At 40.1% G+C, this 26,330-nt stretch overlaps 1 long non-coding RNA gene across 1 annotated transcript in view; it reads right to left on the bottom strand.

The window, feature by feature from the left end:
- Positions 1–1,666: 1,666 nt before the first annotated feature.
- Positions 1,667–26,330, bottom strand: part of LOC111769649 (uncharacterized) — a 28,663-nt gene continuing 3,999 nt past the window's right edge. The window contains exons 2-4 of the long non-coding RNA XR_011421448.1: positions 11,906–12,570; positions 4,039–4,855; positions 1,667–1,911 (exon numbers count right to left, since the gene is read on the bottom strand). This is a non-coding gene — a long non-coding RNA (uncharacterized lncRNA). The remainder of the gene's footprint in view (positions 1,912–4,038; positions 4,856–11,905; positions 12,571–26,330) is intronic.

The following is a 26,330-nucleotide window of genomic DNA, read 5'->3' as shown; positions in this document are numbered from 1 at the left end:
AGTAAACAGGTCCCAATCAGGGTTTGTCAAGGGCTGATCCAACAAATCTAATCAGCTGGAACACACAGTCTCTAAGACTTCTAGGCAATTATGAGAGTTAATATTATTTTCAGAGGTTGGTAATAAGGTGGCAGGATTTAAGGTTGTTACAGCCCTTAAAGTGACATTGAAGTCATCTAACAAAATAGCTTGGTACCTGCCCATCCTCCCGGCAGTTAGCCAATATCCCCCTTTTTGTTCAAGGAGGACAAGCACTTGGTGGGGCACATATACCACGATAGGCTGTCCCAGGGTAAATTTCTCTGCTTCCTGGAGTAAATCACAGGTGGCTGCTATAGCCCGCAGACATGGGGGCCATCCTTTGGCAGTGTGATCCAATTGTTTAGATAAATAAGCCACTGGTCTGGGCACCTCTCCCAGACATTGCATTAGTACTCCCAGAGCTATTCCCCCTGTCTCTCATTTACATATAGCTTGAATTCTTTTTTTAGATCTGGAAGGCCCACAGCAGGTGCAGTCAACAACTTTTGCTTTAAAACCTCAAATGCCTGTTGGCATTCTCCTGACCATACAAGGGGATCTGTTTCTTTTCCCTTCAAAGCATCATATAATGGTTTGACTATCAATCCAAAATTGGGAATCCAGATCCAGCAAAACCCTGCCATACCTAAGAATCCCCTTAACTGTCTTCGATTTTGAGGAGCTCTCACCTGCAAAATCGCCTGTCGTTGGTCAGACATTAAGTTGCGGGTGCCTTGGCTTATTTGAAAACCCAAATAGGCCACTTGTTGTTTACAGATCTGGGCCTTTGTGGGGGATACCTTGTAGCCACACCAGGCAAGGTGATTTAGCACTATAATGGTGTTGTTCAAGCAGTGCTGGTAACTAGGACTTGCTATCAGCAAATCATCGACATATTGTAGTAATGTTCCCTGATTGAGTTGGAGTCCCCTCAAGTCTTTTGCCAAAGTTTCATTAAACAGGGTAGGGGAGTTCTTAAACCCCTGAGGCAACACAGTCCAACAATATTGGTTGGTGGCGCGTGTATTTGGGTCTTGCCATTCGAAGGCAAACAATAGCTGAGATTTCCTTTCCAATGGAATGCAAAAAAAAGCATCCTTAAGGTCCAATACTGAAAACCAGCCGTATTCCCCTGGTACAGTAGTTAATAGTGTATAGGGGTTTGGTACTGTTGGATGTATATCCTGTACAATGTCATTAATGGCTCTTAAATCCTGCACAAACCGGTACTCATCTGAGTGTGGTTTCTTGACTGGTAAAATAGGCGTGTTGTATGGTGATTGGCAGGGCCTTATCAGCCCACGCTGCAAAAATCTTTGCGAAACCGGTTGGATACCTTTTAAGACCTCTTTCTTCAGGGGATATTTTTCTATCTTGGACAAGAGGCTCCTTTTTTTTTTTTTTTTAAAGATTCTATTTTTTCCTTTTTCTCCCCAAAGCCCCCTGGTACATAGTTGTATATTCTTCATTGTGGATCCTTCTAGTTGTGGCATGTGGGACGCTGCCTCAGCATGGTTTGATGAGCAGTGCCATGTCCGCACCCAGGATTCAAACCAACGAAACACTGGGCCGCCTGCAGCAGAGTGCGCGAACTTAACCACTTGGCCATGGGGCCAGCCCCAAGAGGCTCCTTTTTTAAGTTCAATTTTTATTGGGCTGGCAGATCGAGCTCGTCCGGGCACCCCATCAGCCCAGACGGCTGGACTCACTCGTTTGTGGCTCTCAGGCGGTATTGGGTGCTCTCCTTCTTCCGTTCTTTCCAGGAGGGCTTGTAGTCTGAGTGCATTTTCCAGTGGCACTGTAGGTGAAGCTGCTTCTTCTTGTGTGAAAAAGTTATCTGAGCATTCAGTTTACAGAGCAAACCTCGTCCGCGGAGAGGAATGGGACAATCTGGTATGTAGAAAAAGCTGTGTTTTAACTTTTGTTCTCCCAAGCTGCATTCCAGCGGTTGTAGCATGGGTCTCTGCTGAGTTTCGCCTGTGACTCCAACAATGGCAATTGAGGAATTACTTAATGATGTCAATTTGCTGTTTAACACTGAATAAGTGGCACCAGTATCCTCTAGAAAATCAACCAGTTGGGTCCCCACTGTCATTTGTACCCGGGGCTCGTGGGGGACTATTGGAATGGGAGCTGCCAGCATGGCAAGGAACCCCGGGCCCCGTCAATCATCATCTTCCTCCTCTAAGTTCCGGACTCGAGGGGCCATGGGCCTTCTTGGGGGAAGACATCTTTCCCCTTTGGTGTCTATTTCTAGCTTAGGGCATTCGTTTTTCCAGTGCCCTTCTCCCTGCAATAGGCACACTGATTTCTCTCTAACTTTTGGAGTCTTTTCCTCCTCAGTCTTGGATCCCCTTCCCCATTTCTCCAGTTTAGGGAAGCTGCATGGAGCACTTTCACTGGCCCGGCTTTATGCTCCTCCCGAGCATTATAAACTTCAAAGGCAATTTCCACTAATTGACCAGGGCTCGTGGCTATGGCCCCTTCAACCTTATTAAGCTTCCTCCTAATGTCTGGGGCACTCTGTCCAATAAAGGTCATGTTGACCATCCGAAGGTTTTCAGGGGCTTCTGGGTCTGAATCAGTATATTTTCTGTAGGCCTGATATATGCATTCTAAAAACGCTGCAGGATTTTCTCCTGTTTCTTGCCGGAGTTCCTGAATTTTGTTTAGGCTCCTTTGTTTGGGGACTCCTTTTTTAAGTCCAGCCAAAACACACCTTCGGTAATGGCTTAATAGTGCTTTCCCTGCATCCGTGTTTGGGTCCCAACTGGGCTCTACTTGGGATGTGGCCACGTCGGGAGAGGGAGTTTGAGTGGGATCCTCATCATGCAAATGCTGAGCCTAATCCCTGATTTTTATCACTACAAGGCGCCGCTCGCCTGTAAGCGTTATACTTAACAAAGATTGAATGTCTGCCCAAGTAGGGCGATGGGTAGAAAAAATAGTTGTAAACAAATCTGTCATCTTTTGTGGCTCTTTCTGGTAGGACGGGTTCTTGTTTTTCCAGTTTAGCAAATCAGAGGTTGAGAAAGGGGTATAAGTCCAATAGTAGGTGGCCGGTTGCCCCTGACCGTTTGTCCCTACGGGCAGCTGGCGCAGAGGGAATTGCCCTGCCCCCATTCCAGAAGACCCCTGGCCAAAAGGAGCACCCTGTCGGGTTCTCGAGGGGGAGACAGTTCCTGCTCCTGGTTCGTTCCTAGGCTGATCTGTTGGGGACTCGGCCCCCACTACCACCTCTTCATCTGATACTGGCAGACACAAAGGGGGCAGTTGCCGTGGGGGTTCCCTCCCGCTTCCCGCCGCCTGGGGTTGCGGTGGGGAGCGGGAGGCACCTACGATTGGTGGTTGTGTCACATTGAAATTAGGATTAAAAGGATTTAACACACTCAAGGCAGTTATGTCCTCATCAAGTTTTTCTTCCGGTGTCCGAATATCTTTGATTACCGGAGGCTTAGCTTTTCTTTGGACCATCAGCTTGGTCCCTGGCCGTTCACCTTCCTGATTATGCAACCGCATAAAAGCCTGCACATACGGAATCTCATCCCACTTCCCAGACCTTTCACAAAACCACTCCAACTGCAATATAGTGTAATAATTTAAAGTTCCATTCAACGGCCATCTTTCCTCGCTTTCCAAGACATGCATTGGCCAGGCAGTGTTACAATAGAATACCATTTGATTTTTCCTCATTGGCTTATAACTATAGGTCGACCAGTCAGCCAATATTTTCCCCAAGGGGCTCTTAGGTGGAACAGATATGGCGCCTCCCATGTTGACACTTTGAAAGGACAGACAGACAGACAGACAAAAACAAATACCAAACAAGCGCGCTTTCCCAAAAACCCACGGCCACAAACGGAAGCCAAAAACCAAAACCCAAACCAAAGTGCTTCCAGTCCCAGCTTAGTCCGTGTCCTACACTCGGGGGCGCCCAACAAGTGAAGGTCGGCCATGCAGATCTTCCCAAACGAGCAAGGACAAGGGACCTCGGTTGTGCACGCCCGGGGGACTTACCAAAATTTGGCCGGGGCGTCGTGGCGACTTCAAACAAATGCACTTTCCTTTTCCTCAAGATAGCTTCCCTGGTAACCAGAGGTCCGAACAGTCGCCCTGGGAGGAGGCAGGAGGGAAGACTCCCAAAGCAAAATGGGCTTTGGCAGCTGCTGCAGCGGCCCCTCCAGATGTCCCTGGTGCTCCGCGGAGTCGGGCCAAGGGAGGCGACCTGGATTCGACCTGGGATGAAGTCCCACCAACTAAGCACCGGCCCTCGGCGATCTGGCCTCCCTGAGTCTTCCTCCAACCCTCCACTTCCCCTATTGGGGCAGTCGCGGAGTACGACTCTGGAGCATCCGATCAAGCCAAGAGGGTCTCAGTGGGGGCCACCCACAGGTCCCATCTGGGTCACCAAATTTGTAACCGAAAGTTCGGTCTCTGAACCCGAGGCCAATCCAAATAACGAGAACAGAGTCTTGAGTGGAAGAGGAAAGGTTTTTACTATGCCAGGCACAGGGAGCAAAGCAAGGGCTCGTGCCTCAAAAATTGCTGGCTCCCCAATGAGGAATGGGTAGGGATTTTTATTTGGGGTTTTGGGTAGGGGAGGGGGTGCATGTAGCTTGTGCAGTTTGGCATTTTCCCACCAGCCTGCGTTTGGCCATGAGAGGCTGCTTGCAGCCAGGCGGGGGGGAGGGTGAGATAGGAGGATGGCGGGTGGGCGTCCTTCGCAGTTGTCTCGTCTTCTTGTTTGAGGCGGGTTCGAGCGCCGGGAGTAGGAGTTGAGGTCTGGGAAGCCTCCGCTCCTCGATATCCTTGAGACAGCGGCTTTCCTGGCAAACTCAAGGACACATGATTAGCCAAACTTTAGTGTGCCTCCAACTCCAGGCCACCTGGGCTTTTCACAATTTGTAACTCCCATTTAGTTGTAAAGCTCAAGGAGTCCAAGTTTAAAGAAACAGGTATTTACATATGAGTGGAGCTAGAGAAGCAGGAAAGGGGGTGGTGGGTTTTAGTTTTAACCCCATATACGCTGGGTTCAATGTGGGGGAACTGATATCAGGGCTGATGTTAGGAGCCTGTAACAGGAGTGACCGGGACAGTGGAGTTTTAGGAGGTGACTTTGGGATCAGTGCCAAGGTAGACTGGATGAGGAGATCTTGTGTAAAGTGTGACAGCTTGGTGAGAAGTGGGGAGGCCTGGGTCCTGTGATCCAGACCTAAGTGGTGTCAACCAGCTGGTAGAGAAATATGAATAAGAACCTTCTATCCTAAAGTAAATGCCAGGTGGTTCTCTGATGTTTCACCCACAACCACAAGCTAGACATGGGAATTTTATTATTATTGTTTTTCATTATTATTTTATTGAGGTCATATTGGCTTATAATATTGTGTAACAAAAATCGGAATTTAAAAAAAAATGTAGAGGTCAGCTCCTGTGGCCTAGTGTTTAAGTTCAGCGCACTCTGCTTCAGCGGCCTGGGTTCAGTTCCCGGGCACAGACCTACACTGCTCTGTTAGTGGCCATGCTGTGCTGGTGGCCCACATACCAAAAAATAGAGGAAGATTGGCACAGATGTTAGTTCAGGGCAAATCTTCCTCAGCAAAAAAATTAAAAAAAAAAAAAGATTTCAAGAAGTTGTTGCGGCAGGCCCCATGGCCAAGTGGTTAGGTTCATGTGCTCCGCTTCAGTGGCCCAGGGTTTCACTGGTTCAGATCCTGGGTGAGGACATGGCACCGCTCATCAGGCCATGCTTAGGCAGTGTCCCACATGCCACAACTAGAAGGACCCACAACTAAGATATGCAACTATGTACTGGCGGGACTGGGGAGAAAAAGCAGGAAAAAAAATTGTTGTTTCACATCCTCATCACCGTATTATAAAAGTTATACATGATAATTGCAGAAAATCTGGCAAATGTGGATAGCTAAAGATAAATGAAAAATTTGAAATGTATTTGCTAGCCTAAATGAACCCATATTGCATTTTTTGGGGGCATGCACATTTTTCTGTTATTAAAGACTTTTCTACAACATTATTTTATTATTTTTTTTGGAGGAAGATTAGCCCTGAGCTAACTACTGCCAGTCCTCTTTTTTTTGCTGAGGAAGACTGGCCCTGAGCTAACATCATGCCCATCTTCCTCCACTTTATATGTGGGACGCCTGCCACAGCATGGCTTGCCAAGTGGTGCTGTGTCTGCACCCGGGATCCGAACCGGTGAACCCCAGGCCGCTGAAGTAGAACATACACACTTAATTGCTGTGCCACTGGACCGGCCCCTTCTACAACATTATTTTTAATGGCTGCATATTATTCCATTGTATGTATATCATACATATACAGCATAGTTTATTTAACTGATACTGTATTGTATTAGTGGACATTTAGGTTGTTTCTGTTTTTGTCTTTGTTGTTGATATAAACAACACTAAGAAATAGCCTTGTAGTGAAACCTTTCTGCATAACTGTTAATATTTTCTTAGGATAGAATCCTAAAAGTGGAGTTGTGGTCAAAGGCTATGTATGCATATTTTAAAGACTTGTGACAAATACTGACTTATTTATGAGATGCATTATTTTAATAGATTTCTTGGGTGTCCAACTATTCCTGGAATAGTAGTACCTTATCCAGAATGTCTTCTTCTTCTTTTTTTTGGCTTGAGGAAGATTTGCCCTGTGCTAACATCTGTGCCAGTTGTCCTCTATTTTTTACACGGGTTGCTGCCACAGCATGGCGGCCAATGAGTGGTGTAGGTCCACACCCGGGAACCCAACCTGGGCCACCGAAGCAGAGTGTGCTGGACTTAACCACTAGCCCATGGGGCCACCCCCCAGAGTGTTTTAAGATAGAATTAAATTCTCTTTGTAAATTACTTAGGATTTTCTTTCTTTTGCATCTCTTGTCATATGAAAACTTGGGCTATAATTTTCTTATTTATGCATTGTCAGATTTTGGTATTATGATTTTCTAGTTGTATAAAGTTATTGGTAAAACCTTCAATCTTTTATTATATGCTAAAGCAGATTAAATAGCATGGGAATGGTCTATTCTTTGAAGTTCTAAAGAAAGGTGACCATGAGAATTGTCAGGTCCTAGTGCCTTTTTTGGAAAGATAATTCTCTAACATAATTTTCCAGTTTCTTCAATAGCTATTGGTGTTCTCAACTCTTCTCAGTCTTCTGGAGTTATTATGGCAATTAATGTTTCTTAAAATTTTGTGTTTTCTATTTTTTTTCTTGACTTGGCTTGTCAGAGGTTCTATTAATATTTTCAAAGAATCTCCCTCTGGATTTATTCAAGTCTTTGTTGTGATTTTAATTTGGTCTCAGTGTTGATAAATGATTTATGCAAAATATCCTGTGTAACTTTACACCAGATTTCAGACTGAAAGCTTGTATGAATTTCCCTTCCCTTGCTTCCCTGTTTTCCTCGTTTCTTGTCTAAAACACAAGCCCCATTATCTACTAGAGCTGAACTTATGACCCGGGAACACTATTCTTAGGTATACAACCGGCAGAATGTGTACATATGTTCACCAAAAGGCATGTTCAAGAGTGTTCATAGCAGCGCTATTTGTAATCATCCAAACTAGGAAAAACCCAAATATTTATTGATTTGTAGAATGGATAAATTGTCATACGTCATACTATAGAGATGAGAAGGAATGGACTGCAACTACTTGTGCCAACACGGATGAACCTCACAAACATAACATTGAGTGAAGAAACCAGGCTCATAAGAATGCATAGTGTATGATTTCATTTATGTAAGTTTCAAAAAAATATATGAAACTAATCTGTGGTTATAGAAGTCAGGCTAGTGGTTACCCTTAGGGGGTGGTTAGTGGCTGAAAGAGGTCTCAAGGGGAGGTTTCTGGGGAGCAGGTAATGTTCTGTTTCTTGATCTAGTTGCTGGTAACACAGTATGTTCACTCTTAGCTGGACACCAATTATTTGTATGTATGTTATACTTCAGTAAAAAGTTTACTTTAAAAAAGTTGGGTGTGTATGGAGTTTGTGGCGCGTGTTATGTATAAATATATATTTTTCTGGAGAGAGGATCCATAGCTTTCATCAGCTTCCAAAAACAGTGACTTCCCCATTGGCTGAAGGCTCCCTGTATTCTTACCTATTCCCATCCCCATCTTGCTTTATGATGCTTCTACTCCACCCAGCCTCCAATTGCTTCTCTCCTTCTCTCAAAAACCTTTTTTCTGAGCCCTCTGGTATTCTCTCTTTCTAGAACAAGCATACTTCCCTCTTTTCCTTATCTAACTATAGAATATTCTACCTCCTGCCTTACCGAAACTGGACCCTTCTCTGAGGACAGCCCTTCCCCTGCTGTCCTTTTGAAGACATCTATTGTCCAGGTTAGGCAATGGAATTGACATTCTCTTCACTCGCAACAGCCTCCAGGCCGCCACTCCTCCACCTTTGAGTACGAATTCTTGCTCCTTTACAGTTTCAAACCTTTGTCATTGCAATTACTTACTGACCTCCTATTGCTCATTTTCATTTAAGATTCATTTTAAGATTTGGGCACCAGGCTCACATCTTTCCTCTCCATCCTTCTGTCATCCCGCATGACTTTAGAGTCCATGGAGGATGATAAGCCAACATCCCAACCTCACAGTTCCTTCATCTCATCAAGTCCTTACTTCCACTTCAATTACTCTTCCAAACTTCAAGCCCCATTCTCAACCCCATTCTTTTCATGCTCAGCAGATAACCTTACCTTTTACTTAAGGAATCTGAGGCCATTAAGTTCAATTTCCCTTAATTTACACTCTATCACATCCTTTCCTGCAATCTTAAAGGTGAGGAATTGCTACTGCTGTTTCTAATCAACTCCTCTAACAATGTGGCAAAATAATAACTTTATTGAGCATTTGTATTGTATTACATCTACTATCTCATTTAATCCTTATAAAAACTCTACAAGGTAGGTACTATTATTATCACCATCTCCGTTTTACAAATGAGGAAACAAACACAAGGACTTGCCCATGGCCATATAACTAGTCAATGATGAAGCTTGGATCTAAGCAGTCTAAAGCTGTTAGTTCTTAACTGCAATACTTTTCTGCTTCTCATAATATAGACTGAAATTTTTTATATGCATATCTTTTGAACCAATTATTCCAATTCCAGGAATTTATCCTGCAGATGTCTCATAGTTTGATGTGCAAAACAAATCATTTCAGCAATGTTTATAATTGCCAGTAATATGCCCACCATGAGTAGGAGATTGGAATACAATGCAGTCAGAAAAAAGGAGGAAACACTTTGTGTGCTTACTGTGGAAAGATTTCCAAAATATATTGTTAGATTTAAAAAAAGCAAAAGTAAGAATTATGTGTATTAAATGCTTCCATTTGTGTGAAAAAAAGAGAGAAGAATAAATGTACTTTTTTGCTCGTGTATGCACAACGTATCTCTGGAAGGCTAGACAAGAAGCTCATGAATTTGATCGTCTATGGGAAGAAAAATTAGGAAGCTGGTGGGTGGCAGTGGGAGGAAGACTTTTCAGTGTGTACCCTTTCGTAACTTAAAAAAAATTGAATGTTGTGAATGCATTACCCATTTCAAAGTTGAGATAAAAATTAAAAAGAGAAAAAAGAAGAGAGGAACACAGATAGAAAATATTTTAACTCACTGTATTAAGCAATATATTTAAATTTAAATATTAAAAATTAAAAAATTGACCCTACCACCTATATCCTTGACCCTGTTCCCTCACGCCTCCCACAGATTCTTGTTTCTTTCATCATTTTCCTCTCGCATCTTCAGCTCCACCTGTCTATTAGCTTCTTCTCCTCAGATGACAAATATGCTTAAGACTTTTATCCCAGGGGACGGCCCCATGGCCTAGTGGTTAAGTTTGCGTGCTCTGCTGTGGCGGCCCAGGGTTTTGCTGGTTTGGATCCTGGGCGTGGACATGGCACCACTCATCAGGCCACGTTGAGGTGGCATCCCACATGCCACAACTAGAAGGACCCACAACTGAAAAAATATACAACTATGTACTGGGGGGATTTGGGGAGAAAAAGCAGAAAGAAAAAAAATTAGATTGGCAATGGTTGTTAACTCAGGTGCCAATCTTTAAAAAAAAAAAAAAAAGACTTTTATCCCAAATAAAATTTTTAAATCATCCACTGACACCACATTCCCCTCTAATTTTCCTTTAATTTCTCTTCTCTTTTCAATCAGACTTCTTGGTAGAATAAGAGACACTTGTGTCTCTGTCTTATTCCCATTCATTGTATACTCATTGCAGTTTGGCCTCTGACCCCACATTATTGGAATTGCTGTTAATAAGGTCGGCAGTGGCCTTCATATTGCCAAATCTATTGGACGTCTTTCAGACCTTCTCCTATAAAAACTGTCCATTTGCGTTATTGATTATTTTTATCTTCTTTAAACTCTCTAACATGAAATATCACATAGCTTTGGATTCTTTGTAATTCTTTTGTTCCTCCTCTTGTTCTCACTGTCATCTCGTGTGTGTCAAGGGTTCCTACTAGAGTCCACTCCTTGGCCCTTCTCCATCTACCTTCTCCGTGGCTGATCTCACCCCTCTCCTGGTTTTAACTATTACCAATATTCAAATTTTTAAAAATAGGCACTGCCCTTTGCCATCACAGAATTTAGAAATGGACAGTTGCCTCCTACACTCATCTGGCTTCACCCACAGTTTGTGCATCTGTGTCTTGTAATCTTTTTTTTCTTTTTTAATTTAGGAAGATTAGCCCTGAGCTAACTACTGCCAATCCTCCTCTTTTTGTTGAGGACGACTGGCTCTGAGCTAACATCCGTGCCCATCTTCCTCCACTTTATATGTGGGACGCCTACCACAGCATGGCTTTTGCCAGGCGGTGCCATGTCCACACCTGGGATCCGAACTGGCAAACCCCAGACCGCTGAGAAGTGGAATGTGTGAACTTAACCGCAGCGCCACCGGCCAGCCTCTGTGTCTTGTAACCTTGATTGGACTAGATAATGATCAAAATGGATGACTCCTATACTAGAGCTATCAATCATTGCCTCCTACACTCACCCACGGTTTGCGCATTTGTGTTTTGTGACCTTATTGGACTAGATTATGGCTGAAAGGGAATCAGTTCTCAGATCGGGTTAAGCTAATCAAATTCCTTCCTTGAGAACTTGACCTTGCGCCACCATGAACAATGGGGGCAGCGGTCTCAGATGCTGATGTAACAATCTTAGTCGTCACAGTGCACTCTGGCTGTACATTTCACTTTTCATCCTTGGATATCAGTGATACATCTATCAGCTGATTACTGAAAAATCTTAGTTGATTAAAAAATTTACCTTTAACTTGTAAAAAAAATAAAACTACCATTTCAAAATAAAAACAAAAATCTGAAATATATGTGATTGCATGTTATTATCTTTGCTGGTGTGATCCTTTGGATCTTGTTTTTGACTTGTTGGCTGAAACTAGAGTGGTAGTATTTAGTCTAGAGCTAATTTTGCCTCACGACTAAGGCAAAATCCTTCTAAGTGCTCTGCGCAACGCCCCGTGAATCATTGTTTTCCACTCTGGCTAATGGGAGCACGACGCTGTGGGAGCAACAACCCTTGCTTCCTCCCATCCCTTCAGGTGGTTCCTCCGCTGACATTGAGTAGTTTTCTCACATGAATGCCCTTATTGGGACTCATTTAAAGATTCAAGGGCACCACTCTGCAGATGGCTAGAGTTTCTCTCTGTAAAGCTCTGTCCTCTGCCTTGTGACCTCTAGTCTCCTTGACCTCCCCAAATTCCCAGCTTTGTCTCCTCCACCACGCTCTGCTTAGATTTCCCTTCTCTGTGTCATAGACTGGCAACTTTGTCCAGGCAGTAAGCTGGAGAAATCATTGGACTCACCTCATTCTCTTCCCATCTCTCAGAGATCACTAGCCTTCATTGTATGATGTCCAGTATCTTAAAAACTGTTATGCCTTGGGGCCAGCCCAGTGGCAGAGCGACTAAGTTCACACGTTCCGCTTTGGCAGTCTGGGGTTTGCTGGTTCAGATCCCGGGTGTGGACATGGCACTGCTTGGCAAAACCATGCTGTGGTAGGCATCCCACATATAAAGTGAGGAAGATGGGCACGGATGTTAGCTCAGGACCAGTCTTCCTCAGCAAAAAAAGGAGGATTGGCAGTGGTTAGCTCAGGGCTAATCTTCTTCTTCAAAAAAACTGTTATGTCTTATATTTTATCAGTTTTTTAAAAGATAGTTGTTTCAGATATGAGAGTAAATCTGATTCTTGTTACTCTATCTTAGCCAAAAGCAGGAATCTTCTCAGAACATATTGATATTTTCAGATATTACATTTATCCAAGCAAGTTTCATACATATTGTCTCTGAGCCGATTTCCAGCCAAAATTAGGCATTGTTGCAGTTGCTCTGACCTGGATGGTTAGTGTTCATTAGCTAACTGGCATGTACAGATTCCTTTGATCCACAACAGCAGAATACTCATTCTTCTCAAGCTCATATGCAACATTCACCAAGATAGACTGCATTCTGGGCCATATGATATACACCTGAACAAATTTAAAAGAACAAAAATTATACAAAGTATCTTCTCAGACCACATAGTAACAGAAACCAGTAACAGAAAGATAGCTGGAAAGTCTCAAAATACTTGGAGATTAAATAACACACTTCTAAATAACACATGAATCAGAGAAGAAATCTCAAGTGAAATTAAAAATATATATTTTGAACTAAATAAAAATGAAAGTACAACTTGTTAAAATTTGTGGAATACAGCAAAAGCAGTGATTAGAGGGAAATTTGTAGCATTGGATACCTATGTTAGAAAAAAAGAAATATCTAAAACCAATAATCTAGGTTTCCACTTTAGGAAACTAGAGAAAGAAAAACAATATAAACCTAAAGCAAGCAAAAGAAAATAAATGGTAAAAATTCAAGCAGAAATCAGTGAAATTTAAAACAGGAAAGCAAAAGAGAAAATCAACAAAACCAAAAGTTGGTTCTTTGAAAGATCAATAAAATTGAGAAACCTCAGGCCAGGCTAACCTGGCTTTTTTTCCTAAGAGAGAAGACACAAATTGCTAATATCATAAATGAAAGAGGGGCCATCACTACTGATCCAGTGGACCACTATGGGATTAATGACACCGATACAGTATGGGACTAACGATTCCACAGACATTAAAAGAATAATAAAGAGATACTATAAAAAACTCTATACCCACAAATTTGATATCCTAGACGAACGGACCAATTCCTTGAAGACAATCTACCAAAACTCACACAAGGAGAAACAGATAATCTGAATAGGTCCATATCTATTAAAGTAGTTGAATCAATAATTAATACTGCTCCAAAACAGAAAGCATCAGGCCCATATGGTTTCATTGGTGAATTCTACCAAACATGTAAGGAAAAACAAACTGATACCAAATTTCTACAATCTCTTCCAGAAAATAGAAGCAGAGGGAACACTTCTTAACTCATTCTATGAGGCCAGAATTACCTTAATACCAAAATCAGATAAAGACATTACCAGAAAGGAAAATTACAGACCAATATATTTCATGAACATGCATGCAAAGTTCTCAAAAAAAAATTAGCAACTTGAATCCAACAATATGTAAATAGAATTATACACACGACCAAGTGGGATTTATCTCAGGTATGCAATATAGTTCAATATTAGAAAAATCAGTTAATATAATCCATCACATCAATAGGCTAAAAAAAGAAAAATCACAAGGTTATATCATGCAGAAAAGCATTTGACAAAAATCCAACATCCATTCATGATAAAAACTCTCAGCAAACTAGGAATAGAGGGGAACTCCCCCAACTTGATGAACAACTAAAAAAACCCTACAGCTAACATCATATTTAGTGGTTAGAAGCTAGATGCTTTCCCTGTAAGACTAGAGACAAGGCAAGGATGTCCCCTCTTACCAATTTCTATCCAACAAAATACTGGAAGTCCTACCTATGCACTAAGACAATTAAAAAAAAATAAAAAGTATACAGATTGGGAACAAAGAAATAAAACTGTCGGGGCCAGCCCGGTGGTGCAGCAGTTAAGTTCGCACGTTCTGCTTCTCGGCAGCCTGGGGTTCGCCAGTTTGGATCCCAGGTGTGGACATGGCACTGCTTGGCAAAAGCCATGCTATGGTAGGCATCCCACATATAAAGTAGAGGAAGATGGGCATGGATGTTAGCTCAGGGCCAGTCTTCCTCAGCAAAAAGAGGAGGATTGGCAGTAGTTGGCTCAGGGCTAATCTTCCTCAAAAAAAAGAAAAAAAGAAATAAAACTTTCTCTATTAACAGATGACATAATTGTCTACATAGAAAATCCAAAGAACAAACAAACAAACAAACAAAATCTCCTGCAACTAATAAGGGCTTATAGCTAGGTTGTAGGACATAAGGTGAATATACAAAACTCAATTGCTTTCCTATATACCAGCAATGAACAATTGTAATTGGACATTTAAAACACAACACCATTTACATTAGTGAAATTTAAGTACATAGGAATAAAATGTGTATGTACATATAACAAAATGAGTACAAGTAGTAAAAGAAATTTAAAAAATGATGAAAGAAATAAACAAATATTTAAATAAATGGAGAGATATTCCATGTTCATGAATAGGAACACTCAATATTGTTAAGGTGTCAGTTCATCCTAACTTGATCTATAGATTGAATGCAATCCCAATCAAAATCTCAGCAAGTTATTTTGTGGATATTGACAAAATAATTCTAAAGTGTACATGGAAATGCAAAAGACCCAGAATTGGCAACACAATACTGAAGAAGAAAAAAGGAAGAGGACTGACACTATTTGATTTCAAGACTTACTGTAAAACTACAATAATCAAGATAGTGCATTACTGATGAAAGAATAGACAGATCAATGGAACAAAATAGAGAACCCAGAAACAGACACACATAAAAATAGTTAACTGATCTTTGACAAAGGAGTAAGGGCAATTGAATGGAGAAATGCTAGTCTTTTCAACAAACTGTGCTGGAACAATGACATTCTCATGCAAAAAGAAAAATCTAGACAACAGTTCTTATACATTTCACAAAAGTCAACTGAAAATGGATTGGAGACCTACATGTAAAACACAAAACCATAAAACTCCTAGAAGATAACATAGGAGAAAACCTAGGGGCCCTGGGCTTGGTGATGACTTTTTAGTTACACAAACCATAAGCATGATCCGTGAAAGAAAAAAATTGATAAGTTGGACTCCATTAAAATTTAAAACTGCACTGCAAAAGCCACTGTTAAGAAAATAAAGAGACAAACTGCAGGCTGGGAGAAATATTTGCAAAGCACATATTTGGTAAAAGACTTGTATTCAAAATATACTAAGAATTTTTAAAACCCAACAGTAAGAAAACAAACAATCCGATTAAAAAATGGCAAAAGATCCAAACTGACACCTCACCACAGAAGATACACCAATGGCAAAAAAGCACAAGAAAAGATGCTCAATGTCATATGTTATTAGGGAACTTCAAATTAAAACAAATTAAAACTACTACACACCTATTAGAATGGCTAAAATTCAAAGAACTGACAATATCAAATGCTGAGGAGGATGTGGAGAAACACGTACTCTTATTCATCACTGATGGGACTGCAAAATGGTACAACTACTTTGGAAGACAATTTGGCAGTTTCTTACAAAACTAAACATGTTCTTACCACTTCCTACCCACTAGGATGGCTATTGTATATATAAAAAAATACAGACCATAACAAATGTTGGCAACGATGTAGAGACATTGTAACCCTTGTACATTGCTGGTAGGAATGTAAAATGTTGCAGCCACTGTGGAAAATAGTTTGGTTGTTCCTCAAAATGTTAAACATAGAATTACCATATGACCTAGCATTCCACACCTAGGTATGTACCCAAAAGAGTTAACAACAGGAATTCAAAAATGCCAATGTTCATAGCAGCATTATCCATAACAGCCAAGAAGTGAAAACAATACAAGTGTCCAACAGAAGAACAGATGAAAAAAATGTGGTATAAACATACAATGGATTATTACTATGCCATATAAAAGAATGAAGTTCTGGTACCTGCTACAATATGGATGGACCTTGAAAACATTATGCCAAGGGCAATAAACTAGAAAAAAAGGACAAACAATGTATGATTACACTTAAATGAAGTATCTAGAATGGGCAAATTCATAGAGATATAAAGTAGAATGGAGAGCTAGAGTGACATCAGCATCATGGCAGAGTGAGCTCTTCCCTTAGACTCTCTCCACTAAGATGCAACAAAAAGGACACTCAGAAACCAACAGGGGACATTCACACAACACAACTGACATCTGAGAAACCCATGCAGCCATACATCTGAAGGTGAAGGTGCTGGATCCTCTGGAAGGCAGTGGAAGGAGATAAGGGAATCTCCTTTCCCTACCCCAATGACAGTGACCTAGGGTGTGGGACCATGTGTGACTCTGAGAGGAGAGGAGGGAAGAGGAAGTCCTCTGTGGAAATGCCTTGCTCTCTGAGTTGCCTCCCAGGCCATGGGAAAGCTCCACACTGAGATGGCTAAACAATCACAGGGCATATTCACAAAGCCAAGCACCCCAGGAGGGCAAAAGCAAGGGAAGAGTGGGAATGCCCCCAGGAGCATGCATATGAAAGAAAGTGCCTCTCTCCCCCACCTGGTGTGGCTCAGCTGGTCTGCCAGAGGAAGGGACCCCTGCCAGAGCGCTGGTGCATGTGTTTGTAAAGCAGTGGTGGTGAGCGGGCAAATGCAGATGGGCCCTGTCAGCATAGCATCCAAAGGATAGGCACAGCTGTCAGGGGTCACAGTGGGCTCAGAACACACAGCTCCTGCCCACCTGCTGGGGTGGCAGGTGGAATCTATGAGAAGATACTACCACTATGTGAAGGCACAAATCCACCCCATCAAATAGTATGAAGAGGTATATTAATACTCCAGAACAGAAAGAAAATGACAAGCCCCAGAAATAAATCTGAAGGCACAGAAACTTACAATCTAAATGACAGAGAATTCAAAATAGCTATCATAAGAAAACTCAACAAGTTATAAGCAAACTCAGACAGTTCAATGAAATCAGGAGTAAAATTAATGAACAGAGGGAATTCTTCACAAAGGAGATTGAAACTATAAAGAAAAACCGATCAGAAATGTTAGAGATGAAAAATACAATGAATGAGATAAAGAAAAATCTAGAGTCCTTAAATAACAGAGCTGATATTATGGAGGACAGAATTAGCAATTTAGAGAATAGAAATGCTTCAGATGGAGGAGGAGAGAGAATGAAGACTAAAAAGAAATGAAGAAATTCCTCGAGAAATATCTGGCTCAATTAGGAAATGCAACATAAGGATTATGGGTATTCAAGAGAGAGAAGTGAGGGAAAAAGGAGCAGAGAGCTTGTTCAAAGAAATAATAATGGAGAACTTCCCAAACCTGGGGAAGGAGCTGGAACTACAAGTAAAATACGATAATAGAACTCCTAATTACATCAACGTAAAAAGACCTTCTCCAAGGCATATATTAGTAAAACTGGCAAAAGTCAATGACAAGGGAAAAATATTAAAGGCAGCAAGGCAGAAGAAAATAACCTACAAAGGAAAGGAACCTCTATCAGGCTTTCAGCAGATTTCTCAGCAGAAACCTTACAGGCTAGGAGAGAGTAGAATGATATATTCAAAATTCTGAAAGACAGAAACTTTCAGCTAAGAATATTCTATCCAGCAAAAATATCCTTCAGGTATGATGGAGAAATAAAAACTTTCTCAGATAAACAAAAGATGAGGGAGTTCATCAGCACAAGAGCCCCCACCCCCAAGAAATGATCAAGAAGGTCCTCATACCTGAAAAAAAGAAAGAGTTTACAAAGCCTTGAGCAAGGAGATAAATAGGCACACAAAATGAGAAAATCGCAGCTCTCTATCAAAACAGATTAGCAAATACTTAATTATAACATTAAAGATAAAGGGAAGGAAAACATCAAAAGTAACTATAATCACTTCATTTTAACCACAAACACACAACACAAAATGGAATAAGCTCTGACAACAATAACTTAGGGAAGTGAAAAGGGATGGAACATACTTAGATTAAGGAAATAAGAGGCTATCAGAAAATGGACTATCTCATCCATGAGATCTTTTATACAAACCTCATGGTAACTGCTAAACAAATAATCAGAACAGAGATACAAATGATAAATAAAGAAAAAACTGAGAAAACGATCATAGAGAACCACCAAACTGAATTGGCAGTCCAAAATACAGGACAAGAAATGAGGGAAATGCAGAACAACTGGAAAACAAGTGATAAAATGGCAGCATTAAGCCCTCATATATCAATAGTCACTCTAAATGTAAATGGATTGAATTCTCCAATCAAAAGACACAGAGTGGCTGGATGGATTAAAAAACAAGACCCAACAATAAGCTACCTCCAGGAAACACATCTCAGTGCTAAAGACAAACCCAGGCTCAGAGTGAAGGGATGGAAGATGATACTCCAAGATAATAACCAACAAAATAAAGCAGGTGTTGCCATACTTATATCAGACAAAGTAGACTTCAAGATAAAAAAGGCAGTGAGAGACAAAGAAGGGCAGTATATAATGATAATAGGGACACTCCACCAAGAGGACATAACACTTGTAAATATATATGCACCTAACACAGGACTACCAAAATACATAAAGCAACTATTGACAGACCTAAAAAGAGATATTAACAGCAACAAAATAATAGTAGGGGACCTTAACACCCCACTTACTTCGATGGATAGATCATCCAGACAGAAAGTCAACAAGGAAATAGTGAAATTAAATGAAAAACTAGACCAGGTGGACTTAATAGATATATATAAAGAACACTCCATCCAAAAGCAGCAGAATACACATTCCTATCAAGTGCACATGGAACATTCTCAAAGATAGACCACATGTTGGGAAACAAGGCAAGCTTCAATAAATTTAAGAAGATTGAAATCATATCAAGCATCTTTTACAACCATAATGGTATGAAACTGGAAATCAACAACAAGAAAAAATCTGGGAAAGTGACAAATATGTGGAGACTAAACAACATGCTACTGAACAACCAATGGACCATTGAAGAAATTAAAGGAGAAATCAGAAAATATCTGGAGACAAATGAAAATGAAAATACACGATACCAATTCATATGGGGTGTAGCAAAAGTGGTCCAAAGACGGAAATTCATAGCAATACAGGTCCATCTTAACAAACAAGAAAAATCTCAAATAAGCAATCTTAAACTACACCTAACAGAACTAGAAAAAGAAGAACAAATAAAGCCTCAAGTCAGCAGGAGGAGGGAAATAAAAATCAGAGCAGAAATAAGTGAAACTGAAACAAACAAACAGTAGAAAAGATCAATGAAACTAAGAGCTGGTTCTTTGAGAAGATAAACAAAAGTGACAAACCCTTAGCCAGGCTCACTAAGAAAAAAAGAGAGAAGGCCCAAATAAATAAAAATTAGAAATGAAAGAGGAGAAATTACAATGGATACCACAGAAATACAAAAAATTATTAAGAGAATATGAAAAACTATATGCCAACAAACTGGACAATCTAGAAGAAATGGATAAATTCTTAGACTCATACAACCTCCCAAAACTGAATCAAGAAGAAATAGAGAATCTGAATAGACAAATCACAAGTAAAGAGATGGAAACAGTAATCAAAACCTCCCAAAAAATAAAAGTCCAGGACCAGATGGCTTCTCTGGAGAATTCTACCAAACATTCAAAGAAGATTTAATACCTGTCCTTCTCAAATTATTCCAAAAAATTGAAGAAGGTGGAACACTTCCTAATACATTTTATGAGGCCAACATCACCCTGATCCCAAAGCCAGACAAAGACAACACAAAGAAGGAAAATTACAGGCCAATGTCACTGATGAACGTAGACACAAAAATTCTCAACAAAATATTGGCAAATGGAATACATCAATACAGTAAAAGGATCACACACTGTGATCAAGTGGGATTTATACTGAGGATGCAGGGATGATTCAACATCTGCAAACCAATCAATATGATACACCACATTAACAAAATGAGGTATAAAAACCACAACATCATCTCAATAGATGCAAAGAAAGCATTTGAAAGATCCAACATCCTTTTATGATAAAAACTCTGAATAAAATGGGTATAGAAAGAAAGTACCTCAACATAATAAAGGCCATATATGACAAACCCACAGCCAATATCATACTCAATGGGAAAAAACTCAAAGCCATCCCTCTGAGAACAGGAACAAGACAAGGGTGTCTACTCTTGTCACTCTTTTTCAACAGAGTACTGGAGGTTTCGGCCAGAGCAATTAGGCAAGAAAAATAAAATGTATCTAAATTGGCAATGAAGAAGTGAAACTCTCGCTGTTTGTGGATGACATGATTTTATATATAGAAAACCCTAAAGAGTCCATCAGAATACTATTAAAAATAATCAGCAACTACAGCAAGGTAGCAGAGTACAAAATTAACTTACAAAAATCAGTTGCGTTTCTATACTCTAATAATGAACTAACAGAAAGAGAACTCGAATACCGTCCCATTTACAATTGCAAGAAAAAGAATAAAACATCTAGGAACAAATTTAACCAAGGAGTTTCGTGAAAGACCTATACAATGAAAACTATAAGACATTACTGAAAGACATCAATGATGACGTAAAGAAATGGAAAGATAGTCCATGCACGAGGATTGGAAGAATAAACAGAGTTAAAATGTCCATACTACCTAAAGCAATCTACAGATTCAATGCAATCTCAATCAGATCCCAATGACATTCTTCATGGAAATAGATCAAAGAATCCTAAAATTCATTGGGGCAGCAAAAGACCCCAAATAGCCAAGGCAATCCTGAGAAAAAAGAACAAAGTTGGAGGCATCACAATCCCTGACTTCAAAATATACTACAAAGCTATAGTAATCAAAATAGCATGGTACTGGTACAAAAACAGACACACAGAACAATGGAACAGAATTGAAAGCCCAGAAATAAAACCACACATCTGCAGACAGTTAATCTTTGACAAAGAAGCTAAGAACATACAATGGAGAAAGGAAAGTGTCTTCAACAAATGGTGCTGGGAAAACTGGACAGCCACATACAAAAGAATGAAAGTAGACCATTACCTTTCGCCATACACAAAAATTAACTCAAAATGGATTAAAGACTTGAAGGTAAGACATGAAACCATAAGACTCCTAGAAGAAAATATAGGCAGTACGTTCTTTGACATCAGTCTTAGAAGGATCTTTTCTTATACTATGTCTACTTGGGCAATGGAAACAAAAGAAAAATAAACAAATGGGACTTCATCAGACTAAAAAGCTTCTGCAAGACAAAGGAAACCAGGAACAAAATGAAAAGACGACCCACCAACTGGGAGAAAATATTTGCAATCATATATTTGACAAGGGGTTAATCTCCAAAATATATAAAGAACTCACACAACTCAGCAACAAAAAAAACAGATACCCTGATCAAAAAATGGGCAGAGAATCTGAACAGACATTTTTCCAAAGAACGTTTACAGCGGCCAATAGGAAAAGAGGCTCAATATTACTAATCATCAGGGAAATGCAAATCAAAACTACATTGAGATATTACCTTACACCCGTTAAGGTGCCTATAATTACCAAGACAAAAAATGATAACTGTTGGAGAGGATGTGGAGAAAAGGGAACCCACATATACTGCTGGGATATGCAAACTGGTGCAGCCACTATGGAAAACAGTATGGAGATTTCTCAAAAAATTAAAAATAGAAATACCGTACAACCCAGCTATCCCACTACTGAGTATTTATCCAAAGAACTTGAAATCAATAATTCAAAGAGACTTATGCACCCCTATGTTCATTGCTGCATTATTTACAATAGCCAAGACGTGGAAGCAACCCAAGTGCCCACTGACTAACGAATGGATAAAGAAGATGTGGTATATATATATACATACATATGTATATATATATATGTATATCTATACACAATGGAATACCATTCAGCCATAAAAAAAGACAGAATCATTCCATTCACAACAACATGGATGGACCTTGAGGGTATCATGTTAAGCGAAATAGGCTAGACAGAGAAAGACAAATACTGCATGATTTCACCCATATGTGGAAGATAAACACACGGACAAAGAGAACAGATTAGTGGTTACCAGAGGGGAAGGGGGTTAGGAGGTAGGCATAAGGGGTAAAGGGGCACATATATATGGTGACAGACAAATAATAATGTACTACTGAAATTTCACAGTGTTATAAACTATTATGATCTCAATTTAAAAAAAAGTATAGAAGCTACCAGGGGAAGTTATTTAATGGGTACAGAGGGTCTCTTTGGGACAATGAAAAGTTTGGGAAATAGATAGTGGGTGATGGTTGCACAATGTTGTAAATGTACCTAATGCTACTGAATTGTACATTAAAAAATAGTTTAAAAAGGGGCTGGCCCTGTGGCTGAGTGGTTGGGTTCTTGCGCTCCGCTTGGGCGGCCCAGGGTTTTGCCGGTTCGGATCCTGGGCGCAGACATGGCACCGCTCATCAGGCCATGCTGAGGCAGCATCCCTCATGCCACAACTAGAAGGACCCACAACTAAAAATACACAACTATGTACTGGGGGGCTTTGGGGAGAAAAAGGAAAAAAAAATCTTAAAAAAATGCTTAAAATGGTAAATTTTATGTGATTTGTATTTTATCAAATAAAAACATAAGACCCAGCAATTGTGCTCCTATGTGTTTAAGAAAATCAGTTGAAAACTTATGTCCACACAAAACATACACACAAATGTTTATAGCAGCTTTATGCATAACAGGTGAATGGATAAACAAACTGTGGTACATCTCTAATGGAATATTATGCAGCAATAAAAATAAACAACCAAACCACAAAAAGACACGGAGGAAACTTAAATGCATATTGTTAAGTGAAAGAAGTCAGTCTGAAAAGGCTACATACTATGATTCCAACTATTTGACATTTAGGGTAAAGGAAACTAGAGAGACAGTAGAAGGTATTTCAGCCAGGGGCTCAAGGGGAGGGGAGGAGGCAGGAATAGGTGGGGCACGAGGGACTTACAGAGCAGCAGAACTGTTCTGTGTGGTACTGTAAATGGAGGATACAAGGCATTCTGCATTTATCAAAACACATGTAACATAAACTACACAAAGAGTGACCCTTAACAAATATACTGCAGGCATTCAAAATGTTATTAACAGAGGAAATTGTGAGCAAGGGAGAAAGAAGAGCCTCTTTCCAGAAATAGCTTTATTCTTTCTGGCCTCTGTAAAGAGATATAGTCCACTGAGGGTGTTGGGGAGTCCTATCTTTGGAATAGCTCTACAGAATAATTAACCTTGTTTCTGGACTGCCACTGAAGGGTCCAATTCCAACACGTGAAATAGAACCCAGAAGCTGCACACGAGATGGATCAACCTTGATGGAGCTGACGTATGTTGTCTCTGGGCGTTGTTGTGACAAATATTTATTATTGTATCTTGCACTTCTTCTAGTGTAAGGACTTTATAAAGAGTACTTTTATCGGTATATTGTTTTTTAAATTGACTGTGCTAGCAATAGCTTGAGAGAACTAAATTTAAAAGTTTGTGTGATGATTGTTTCTAGTAAAGTCTAGACAGGCACATTATTATTACTGATAAGGGGAACATTATAAGTCATAAATATAGAAGCTTACATCGATAAAAAAAAAAAAAGTATGAGTAAACAGGAGGATGAAGAGTGTGATGTGTGGAGGAATCTTGTTCCAGTGGTTTGGGGCAGTAGCTCTTTGGCTCATGTGGTTATCAGCTTGTTCTGAAGTTCTTGGGTTAGCAGTCAGCCTCCTTGGACTAACTCCTTCAAAAGTTATCTGGAAACCTCAGTGTGGGATCTCTAGTTGGTATCAACTTGCCAGTTCTATTAGAATCTCTTTCATTTTTCCAGAGGATTTGGGAATGACGAAGACAGAAGTGCTTTTGAGTAAAGGCAAAGTCTTTCACAATTTAAATTTATGAATAACTGTTTCAGTTAAATGTGTCACTTTATCACTGGGTCAATAAATTGGAATGTAGAAAACATAGGTAGAAACTAGGTACAAAACACTATGACAGTATTTTGGCCATTGTACTTGTGGCTTTTCAACATGGAAATACTTCAGCTCATCCAGAAAATAAATGCATTCTTACCAGCACCTATTTATATAACACATAGAAGAAGTTAATTTACATCCATTTGGAGATGTTCAAAATGACCTTTAGGCATGGCTTCAGTCCTTTACAACTTTGCAATTCCTCACCTCTACAAATTTTTTATGAAGACCTTATTTTTTTTAGAACAGTTTAAAATTCACAGCAAAACTGAGGGGAATGTACAGAGTTCCTGTATACTCCTGCCCCCACACATGCACAGCCTCCTGCATTGTCAGCATCCCCCACCAGAGTGGCCCATTTGTTATAATTAATGAGCCTGCACTGACACATCATTATCACTGAAAGTCCATAGTTTACATTATGGCTCACTCTTGGTGTTGTACGTTCTGCGGGCTTGGACAAATGTATGATGACGTGTATCCATCATTATAGTCTCTCGAGTATTTTCCCTGCCCTAAAAATCCCCTATGCTCTGCCTGTTCATCCCACTCCTTCTGACCCCTGGCAACGTGATCTTTTTACTGTCTCTATAGTTTTGCCTTTTCCAGAATGTTGGAATCATACCTTTATAAATTTTTGCGGATTAATTTAGCTATAGATGAGGCATATACTGGCCAAATCCTCTGTGATCCTAGAAAAAAATTTCCCAAACCATGATTTATATTGTGGTCAATTTACACTTCCTGAAGGAGATGTTTCACAGAGAACTCAGTCTAGTGTCCATTTGAGCTTTCGTCTGTTGCTACCAGGTGATGATGCTGGTTTTTAAAGATCTTATCTTCATGGGTCTTAACCTCACTGTTCCTAGCGTTTCTTTTCAGAATTTGGTGGGTCAGATTTTGCATAGTTATGATTGAATCCTTTAACTTCTCCATGAATTTATTATTTTTGTTCTTTTATATGAGGTCCTTGTATATAAACTTTTCATCACAGCAGCCTGTTTAGCATGATGATCTTAAAAGTATGTTTGCAGTATTAGACTAGCTTCTGTAGTATAGTACTGTGATTCTCTATCCTTTAGGACCAGCAATTATTTTAGGTAGTATCAAAGCATCAGGTAATTCATGTTTGTTGTTTATTTTTAAAGAGTTTCTGAGGAAGTTAAAGAAAATCTTTTAAAATAGCACTTTATTTTTTAATTTTTGGTGAGGAAGATTGGCCCTGAGGTAACGTCTGTTGCCAATCTTCCTCTTTTTTTTCTCCCCAAAGCCCCAGTACATAGTTGTATATCCTAGTTGTAAGTTCTTCTGGTTCTTCCATGTGAGCTGCTGCCATAGCATGGCTTGATGAGTGGTGTGTAGGTCCGCACCCGGGATCCGAACCAGTGAAACCCGGGGCCACTGAAGCAGAGAGGGCAAATTTATCCATTATGCCGCCGGGCTGGCCCCTAAAACAGCACTTTAAAGAACTAATGTCTTAACACAAACCAGCTATTAGATTATGTAGCTACTCTTTTATTTGAGTAATTTGATATGCCTTTGAAAGGGCCACAGTTCAGTCATTTGAACAGTTTGACTTTTGGAAAGGGATAGGATTTTACAAGCATGACTGGGCTACCTGTATCAAGCCTGGTACTGTCACTTTTTATACTTACTAAGAAGTCAATCAACAAACAATATTGCATCAAGATTTGATATTTGCACATCCGAAAGTTCTGTTCTGGTCATGGACACTTCTTGAAGTCCAGAAACATAATCTAGGGATTCTGCTTCACTGGGTAAAGGTTATATAGTTTCTGGACTAAGAAAGTTACACCAATAGATGCTAATATGAGAGGGAGAAAGTAACAGTAATTCATAATTAGTTAATCAACTAGTAGAAAAATGTTCAGTGGTTTCAATTAGCAAAAGGGATTTACGACATGTGGTAACATTAGCCAGTCTCCAGTCTCACAGGCCTCAGTCATTAACCCTCAAGGGCCAGCTTGGATAGAGCTGGAGGCTGTGGGGCCTGTGATCCATCCATTCTCTGTGGAACACTTCCTTACACATTCGAAAGAAACAAGATGACCCCGCAAAAAGCAAAAGCCCTTGAAACTTAACTTTGCACGCAGAGACAAACAATGGCAAAAGCAAGGCAAGCA

This window comes from Equus caballus, chromosome 1 (genome assembly GCF_041296265.1).
Source record: "Equus caballus isolate H_3958 breed thoroughbred chromosome 1, TB-T2T, whole genome shotgun sequence".
In the NCBI taxonomy this organism is placed as follows: domain Eukaryota; kingdom Metazoa; phylum Chordata; class Mammalia; order Perissodactyla; family Equidae; genus Equus; species Equus caballus.
This window is presented reverse-complemented; position numbering and strand designations above follow the sequence as displayed.